The sequence below is a fragment of the Panthera pardus genome, unplaced genomic scaffold (assembly GCF_024362965.1).
Source record: "Panthera pardus isolate Hobbes unplaced genomic scaffold, ASM2436296v1 HiC_scaffold_18, whole genome shotgun sequence".
Classification (NCBI taxonomy): Eukaryota; Metazoa; Chordata; class Mammalia; order Carnivora; family Felidae; genus Panthera; species Panthera pardus.
The window spans coordinates 32,602,570-32,611,458 of NW_026526743.1; the positions used below are offsets into that span (position 1 = coordinate 32,602,570).

Here is an 8,889-nt window from a genome sequence, read left to right on the forward strand (position 1 = left end):
ATCGAAATCCAGATTTCATGCAGGAAAGGGCAGAATCAATAGGTGATCATCAAGTCACGGGATGGAGAACAGGCTAGAGAAACTCTCCAGAATGTAGAAGAAAGGAAAAGGTCGTTGATAATGATGCAAGGAGAGGGAGAAGTGTGGAGAAAATACAAGGACGGGTGAAGGGAATTGTCTCTACTTTTTTGGTTATAATTTGTTAGTGGGTGCGGTAGTGCTTAAACCCCTATAATCTAAATAGTTTGCCATAAAAAAACGATTCCTCGGGGTTGCGTTGCTATCCATGGTATGTAGGTACAAGCCCATGCAGAGCTGGGCCAGAAGAGAGGTGAATGGTTATCACCCCTCAAAATCATTAGTCTTCTCTCCAATGTCCAAAGTTGAGCATTGGTTACCTATTGTGAGGTATCCAACTATTCGCAAATTAGGTGACTTTAAAAACCACTTTACGGGGGTACCTGGGTGGCTCAGTTGGTTAAGCGTCCGGCTCTTGATTTGGGCTCAGGTCGTCACCTCATCGTTCGTGAGATCAAGCCCCACATGGTGCCCAGTGCTGACAGGGAGGAGCCTGCTTGGGATTCTCCCTCCTTCCCGCTCTCTCTGCCCTTCCCCTCCTTGCACTCTTTCCCTCTCTCAAAATAAGTAAGTAAACTTTAATAAATAAATAAACAAACAAACAAATAAATAAATACATAAAGTCACTTTAGCTTGCTCAGGATTCTGTGAGAAGGATGTAGACAGGGCTCAGCTGGACGGTTCATCTCTGAGTCACATGGTGTCAGCTGGGCTAGAGGATTCATTTTCAAAATGCTTCTCCACTCCCGCATAGGCACCCTGGTGAATGGCTGGAGGACTGGGCTCAACGGGGTCCCTTTCACTCTCCATGTAGCTCCAGCTTTGTCCACGTGGAGCAGAGAAGTCATACTTCTTACGTGGCCGCTTAGGGTACCAAAATCGAGGGCTCCGAGGGACAGGAAGTAGAAGTTGCCTGGGCTCAGAAACCGGCACAGAGAATCTTCTGCCCAATTCTACTGGTCCGGCAGTCAGAGAGCCCACCCAGGTCCAAGAGAAGAAGACACAGGACCCCAGCTCTCCATGGGAGGAGCGTCAAAACTCACAGACATCTTTAATCTGCCACAGTTTATTACATGTGACGCTCTCTTCTCTTAGGAGATTCCTAAAGGAAAATGATGCAAGGAAGATGATAAATGTGGAGAAAGAACATGCTTCTTTCCCAGGAAATCCCTCAGCCCTTCGTGAAAATAGACCCCTGGCACGTGCCTCCCTGAAGCTCGCCAGACTTGTCTGAACCCTCAGGAGCCTGTGGTTCAAGCTCAAGTTAGAGCTCTTTCTTGAAAGTTTAACAGTAAAACCTTAACTTTGTTTTTAGGAAAGAAAGAAAACTTTCCAAATCCTAAGAGAAGAGAACAGGAAGAAGAGAGAAAAACAAAACAAAGCCTATGAGGATTATATTGGAAGATCAATGAACACATCATTTAAAATGGAAAACACAGGGGCGCCTGGGTGGCTCAGTCGGTTAAGCGTTGGACTCTTGATGTCTGCTCAGATTATGATCTCATGATTCATGGGATTGAGCCCTACGCTAACAGCTGGGAGCCTGCTTGGGACTCTTTCTCTCCCTCTCTCTCTGCCCCTCCCCTGCTTGTGCTCACACATGCTCTCTCTCTTTGTCACAAAATAAATAAATAACCTTTAAAAAAGAACATTAAAAATTTTTTTAATGTTTTATTTACCTTTGAGAGAGAGAGAGAGAGAGAGAGAGACAAAGTGCAAGCAAGGGGAGGGGCAGAGAGAGGGAGACACAGAATCTGAAGCAGGCTCCAGGCTCTGAGCTGTCGGCACAGAGCCCGACGCGGGGCTCGAACCCACGAACCCATTTCCACCTGAGTGGAAGTCAGGTGCTTAACTGACTGGAGCCATCCAGGTGCCCCCCAAAAAGAGAACACCCCAAAAAAGTATATAAATAAAATGGAAAACACAAAATAAAATAAATGTGAACATACACATTAGCTCTGAAAGTAAATTCATGTTCCCCAGACAATACCAACCTACGAGGGTGGAAATAGGGCCCTAGATATAGTAATTACCCCTGTGTTTCTCTTGCCTCCGTGTGCAGGGTCCTAGGTTCCAAATATGTACCCTTCAACTTGCCAAGTTGAATTTCCTCGGAGTAAAAGTAAAACTTGACTACATTCTACTTCCATGAACCTATAAAAAAAATGAGAGGCCTATAAAAAAATGAGAATAAGGGGTCTAAAAAAAGGCATTGAAAAAGGACAGATTCACACACAAAGAAAGGAAAAAATAATCCAAGTCTTGGAATGAAAGAAGGTCATTTACTTAGGACAAGAATAAAATCTCCAATGAAGATATCATAAAGCTCTGTATGAACCTTCAAGATATTTAAATGTTTTGGAAATGTACACAGGACCCAAAAGAGACGCATTTGTGAGAAGGTTAACGACCCTCAGCTGCCTTCAATACATCAACTGAGAAAACAAGAAACTAAGACTAAAGATATATAGTATATCCAACTTGTTCCCTATAAATACTTTTTCAAGTGTTAGTACAACGTTTTCAAAAGCTTTCCACGTACTGCACTGTCGAGAAAATCTCGATGAGAAAGAAAAGTTTACAGGCCAAATTCCCCGATAGAACTAAACCAAATGGCAACAGTTCTAACAGCCACAAAGAAAATACTAGAAACGTGGATAATAAATAAATAAGTAAAAAAATTCTCATAAATAGTTATTGAGTCAAAAGGGAAATAAAAACCTCAGTTACAGACTATTTAGACAACAATAAAATGAGAACAAAACAACGCTTTGTCAGAGCTCATGGACCACTGCCAAAGTTACACTTAGGGAAAAGAAATGCAAAGCAATAAGTTGTTTTATTATTAAACAAGAAAGAATCACAATAAATGAATTAAATGTTTGTTTCCAGAATTTAACAAATGAACAACAAAACAAGCCGAAGGAAAGCTGGGTACAAATTAAATGGATAAAAACAGAAAAGGGAAGGCGCAGTATAAATGCGTAAGGTGACTCATTAAAGCTGTAAGAAAACAGACTTTATGCCGGCCAATTCAACAATAAAAAGGAAAGCAAGAATAAGCTCAAATAAAACTGGAAACGAGCGAGGGAAAGTAATAAGAGATAAGAGCTTTTTTACATGAAATAATGAAAAAAAATTACAAAATAAAATAATGAAGTCCTTTCCAAGTATAAAATAAAAGAAGAGGGGCACCTGGTTAAGCGTTCGACTTCAGCTTGGGTCACGATCTGGTGGTTCATGGGTTGGAGCCACACATCTGGCTCTGGGCTGACAGCTCAGAGCCTGGAGCCTGCTTCGGATTCTGTGTCTCCCTCTCTGTCTCCCTCTCTCTCTGCTCCTCCCCCACTCATGCTCTGTTTCTCTCTCTCTTTCAAAAATAAATAAACTTTACAAAAAAAAAAAAGTAAAAGAAGAAAGCATAAAGGAAAAAAAATTAATAGACTACATAAATAAGAAAAGTTTCCGTAATCTCCAGAAATTAAAAATCAAAAGCATACAGCAATCTAGGAAAAAATATTTTCAATCTATACAGTTGACAGATCATCTAAATTAATAAGGGTAATATGAGTACCCTATAGAAATGGGGGAAGAATATGAATAGGCAACTCAGAGAATTAGAACTATAAATGCCCAATACATATGTAAAAAAATGTTTAATCTAAATAATAACAAAAAGATGAAAAAAAACAAAATAAGCCAGATATTTGAAAGGTAATAGCCAGAGTTGGTAAAGGTATAGATAGGCAAACTGGCTTGGAAATAAGGACCAAAAAGGCTTAAAATATTCATAACCTTTGACTTACCAACTCTCTTTCTAAAAATATATACTGAGAAAATAACCACATATTGTATACATGTTTACAAAGCTATATAATTCTAGTGTTATTCATAAGAAAAAGTAGAATTAACTAATTTCTAACAATAAGAAATTAGATAAATAACTTACGGTAAATCCATAGCATAAAATATTATGTAGTGCTTAAATCACATTTTTTGAAAAATAATGACAAAATTTCATGTTTTATTAAACAAATTATAGAACCAGCTAGACAGATATAAAGTTTATATACCAAAATGTTAAAAGGAGCTTGAAATCCATGTGATTTTTATTTTTAAAATTTGCTTTACTATATTTTCAAGTGTTCTAAAATTAACACATATGTATCCTTGGAATCAAGTTAAATTCAATATTAAATAATTTTTTCTGAAAAATCTCAGTGCAATGGACAGTTTCTAAGAAAATGTAATTGATCAAAATTGATTTGAGGCATTTCAAAACTATCAAAAATTGCCTTTGAATAAATCTTCAGAGCTAGCCTGTCTAATATGAATACTTTCTTGGGGTTCCTGAGTGGCTCAGTCAGTTAAGCATCTGGCTGTTGGTTTTAGCTCGGGTCATGATCTCATGGTGTGTGGGTTCGAGCCCCACATTGGGCTCCGTGCTTACAGCATGGAGTCTGCTTGAGATCCTCTCTCTCCCTCTCTCTCTGCCCCTCCCCCCCCCAGCTCACTCTCTCTTTCTCTCTCTCAAAAATAAATAAATAAACAAAAAAATTAAAAACATGAATACTTTCACCCCCCCAGGGGGTCAGATTACCTCCATACTAATCATCTTTCCAAAGTTAGAGAAAGTTAAAAAGCTTCCTGATTCATTTTACACTACAAAAAAATATGACAAAGATAACACAGAAATCTATAGCCCAATCGTACTTACAATATGGGCTTTTAAATGTTTTCTAAAAAAAAAAAAAAGAAAAAGAAAAAAGAAAAAAAAAACACTTAACAAATTGAAACCAGCAGTGTGTTTAAAATACAGCTAACCAAATATGATTCCAAAATATTAGTTATCTGCGGAACTGAACAATGGGTTTAAATTAGTAACATTATTAAGACAGAAATTTACATGAGTAAATCAAAGGATAAGACCATCCAATCATTTCAATAGATTCCAAATAGGAATTGGATCAAGTTCAACCTCCAGTTCTTAGTAACCTGGAAAGAGAAGCATACTTCTTTACTGTGTTAAAGTCTGGGATAGTAGTTAAAAACACGTGTTCTGGCATCGAAGCTCATGGATATGAATCCTGACTTTCTCAACTTGCTAGAGACAAACAGTATAATCTCGGTTATGTTGGAAGGTCTAGCCTTCATCAGGCTTTTGTTTTTTTGTTTTTTGTTTTTCTTGCAGATGGCATGATGTCAAACTGGAATATCTGAGAGAAAAACAGACAAGACACTCTTGAGATAGAAGTATTTGAGGCCCGCGGAAAGCCATCAATTCACTCTGCATGGAACATCCCTTTCTATTGTTTGGAAACTTAAGAAAAGATTTTTTTTAATGATGAACAAGTATAATCTGTTCTGTTAAAAAGAAAGGTAGAGGGGCGCCTGGGTGGCGCAGTCGGTTGAGCGTCCGACTTCGGCTCAGGTCACGATCTCGCGGTCCGTGAGTTCGAGCCCCGCCTCGGGCTCTGGGCTGAGGGCTCAGAGCCTGGAGCCTGCTTCCGATTCTGTGTCTCCTTCTCTCTCTGCCCCTCCCCCCTTCATGCTCTGTCTCTGTCTCAAAAATAAATAAAAATGTTAAAAAAAAAATTAAAAAAAAATAAAAAGAAAGGTAGAACCATACTGGGACAGCCAACGGCAGGTTTTCAGGATAACGTCTAGAATTTGGAGATTTTAAATTAAAGAGGACAAGTTCATAATTTAGACTAAAAATTAGGATTTTTAAATTAAAGAGGACAAGTTCATAATTTAGACTAAAAATTAGGCTATATGAAAGGATATGATTGTGTGGCATTTTCTGCTGAGCAATTTAGTGGAAAACTGTGTGTGTGTGTGTGCACGTGTGTATCTTTGTGTGTGCATGCATGCACGTGTGAGTGTGTGTGTGTGTGTGTGTGTGTGTGTGTGTGTGTGTCAGTGTGGATAAGGATTGGGCAAGTGTAAATAAAACAAGGGTGGGCATGAGTTAAAAATTTTTAAAGCTAGAAGATGGATATACATGTGAGTTTGTTATACATTCTCTATAAAGAGTTAAAAAATGAAAGACTATGACTTTAGAGAAAAACTAAGAGTGTATAAATTATAGCTCCAAGTTAATAATTGCAAAAATAATTAATGTCTTACTTGACTTATTCACAGTTATTTCCATTTGGCATCATAAAAATTACTTGTTTAAATTAGAATGTACAATTTCAATTTGAAAAATAAAGATTTTGAAAAATAGTCGAAAACAATGAACTGAAAAATTACTAGAAATAATTAAATTAAAATGTAATGAAAATACAGTAAGGTGGAAGAATTCATAACAAAATGCATAAAATAAAAAGCTTTCATAAATAGCAGCAGAAACCTGTTATAAAATTGTATTGACACAATGACCCCAGACACAAAACAACGATATACGTAAAATACTTAAGAATAATGTTTACGATAAATACGCAGAATTCTCTAGAAAACTACATAAAATAATTTGTAAACAAAATGACTAAGATGCCGTGTTTCTGGATGGGAAGATGAAATAATTTAAAAATTATTACTAAATTTAATAACATATTGTATACAATTTAAACCAGATCCCGCCGAGATTCACCTGGGAAGGCAAGGAGGGGTAATACTCAATGCCATGAATCAAAAGGTTTTCGGGAAAGACAAATAGATTATATTATTCAGACCATATTTTGAAGGGGTGGGGAAGCAGCAAGGATTGGATTCCATGACCACGTATTAAACTGCATTAGAGATACTATAAATAAAATAGTAGGAAGGGCACCTGGGTGGCTCAGTGGGTTAAGTGTCCGGCTCGGGTCATGGTCTTGTGGTTCTGAGTTCAAGCCCCACATCGGGATCTCTGCTGTCAGCACAGAGCCTGCCTCAGATCCTCTGTCTCCCTCTCTCTCTGCCCCTCCCACACTAGCATGTTCTCTGTCTCTCAAAAATAAATAAACATTTTAAAAACTAAATAAATAAAACAGTAGGATATGTCTCAGTCAGCACAGACTAGCTTCTGCTGTACTAAACAAATAACTCCCAAATAGGAGTGTCTTAGAAACAAAGACTTCTATTTTTCTGAGGCACATACATTAGAGGTTGACTGGGGATTCAGCTCCAATTCTCTTTCTTCCAGCTAATGAAATCAGTGATGGAAAAGAACAGAGTTCCGGAATGTCTCCCCCTGGCAAGTGAAGTTTCCAGCCCAGAAAAGGGCCACCTCATGTCTGCTCATTTTTCATTGGCCAGAGCTAGTCACATGACTCCATTCACACATAAGGAGTATGGCTACCAGCTAATGTAACCTAATCACTTTCCTGGAAGCCAGAAAGCCAGAAATATTGGTGAATAGCATTAATAACTACTACAGATGCTTGAGGGAACAAAAACAAACAAAGAAGCAGCTACCCAACAAACAAATTCCATTAAGTAGAAGAATACCATATGTGAGGCACCATGTCAGGGAAAGGGAACACAATTAGGTAATAAAACCACCGGGAAAACTGGTCAAACATTTGAGGTAAAAAATATTAGTTTCTTACCTAGTCCCATGAATAAACTTCAGATGCTAAACATATTTAAAAAAATCTTTCAAAAGACAAGAGAAACTATATATAGGTAGCTATATCTTTATCTTTAATCATATCTTAATCCTGCTTGTATGATTAAAATAAAAGCCTCTCTATAAGTGTGTAAAAATACATATATTAATCATATTTACCTATGATTAAGATAAGAAAAGAAATGACTAACCTTAAAAGCAATGGGATAAATTCCAAAAGAAAAAGAAAGGATTTGACCAAATGCATTAAAATGTCTGTTTTATAAACTTTTTTGGTTTTTAATTTTAATTTTTTATTTTTTATTTATTTTTTAATTTTATTTAAAGCCAAGTTAGTTAACATGTAGTGTAATAATGAACTCAAGAGTCAAATTTAGTGATACGTCACTTATATAGAAAATGTCTTGATGTAAACTCACATAAATATATGCATATATATACATATCTGTAAAAGTCAAACAATAGACTGGGGGAAATAGTTATAACAAATACACTCCTCTTAATTTGAAGGCTAGTATAATCTAAGGACTTTACACAAAAGGAAAACAGAAAAAAATTCCCCAAAGAAAAATGGACGAAGGACGTGAACAGACAATTCAAACCAGAAAAATATATAAATAACTGAAATCATACTTAAATATCCAACCTCACTAGTTTGTTTTGTTTTAAACAAACTTTAAAACAAGACTCTATTCTTTTGTTTAAAGAAACAGCATTAGGGGCGCCTGGGTGGCTCAGTCGGTTAAGTGTCCGACTTCGGCTCAGGTCATGATCTCACGGTCTGTGGGTTCGAACCCCGCATCGGGCTCTGTGCTGACAGCTCAGAGTCTGGAGCCTGTTTCAGATTCTGTGTCTCCCTCTCTCTGTGACCCTCCCCCATTCATGCTCTGTCTCTCTCTGTCTCAAAAATAAATAAACGTTAAAAAAAAAAAATTAAAAAAAAAAAAAAAGAAACAGCATTAAAAAAATTTCTTTAGCATTTATTTATTTTCGAGAGAGACAGACAGACAGACAGAGTGGAGCAGGGGAGGGGCAGAGAGACATGCAGGTGGTGAAGACAAGATTCAAGCCCAGGGATTCTGATTTCAGAAGCTGTTCCTTTGGATTCCGAGCTTTGCTGAAGGTCATTCTCTCAGCAGGACTGGGGATGGAAATGGGGGTGTAAGAATGCTCCCCATGTCCCCATCTGTCATCCAGACCCCTCTTTGGGGAAAAGACCTTGTTTCTGGGGGTCTGGAGTGTAGACCAGATGATGC

General features: G+C 37.5%; 1 long non-coding RNA gene across 1 annotated transcript; it reads right to left on the reverse strand.

Annotated features, from left to right (window-relative positions):
- Positions 1-710: 710 nt before the first annotated feature.
- On the reverse strand, positions 711-3,437 carry LOC109271006 (uncharacterized). Its single transcript, XR_002081790.2, has 3 exons — positions 3,274-3,437; positions 2,112-2,232; positions 711-1,180 (listed from the first exon to the last, which is right to left on the reverse strand). It is a non-coding gene; the product is annotated as an uncharacterized LOC109271006 (long non-coding RNA).
- Between the last annotated feature and the right edge of the window lie 5,452 nt (positions 3,438-8,889).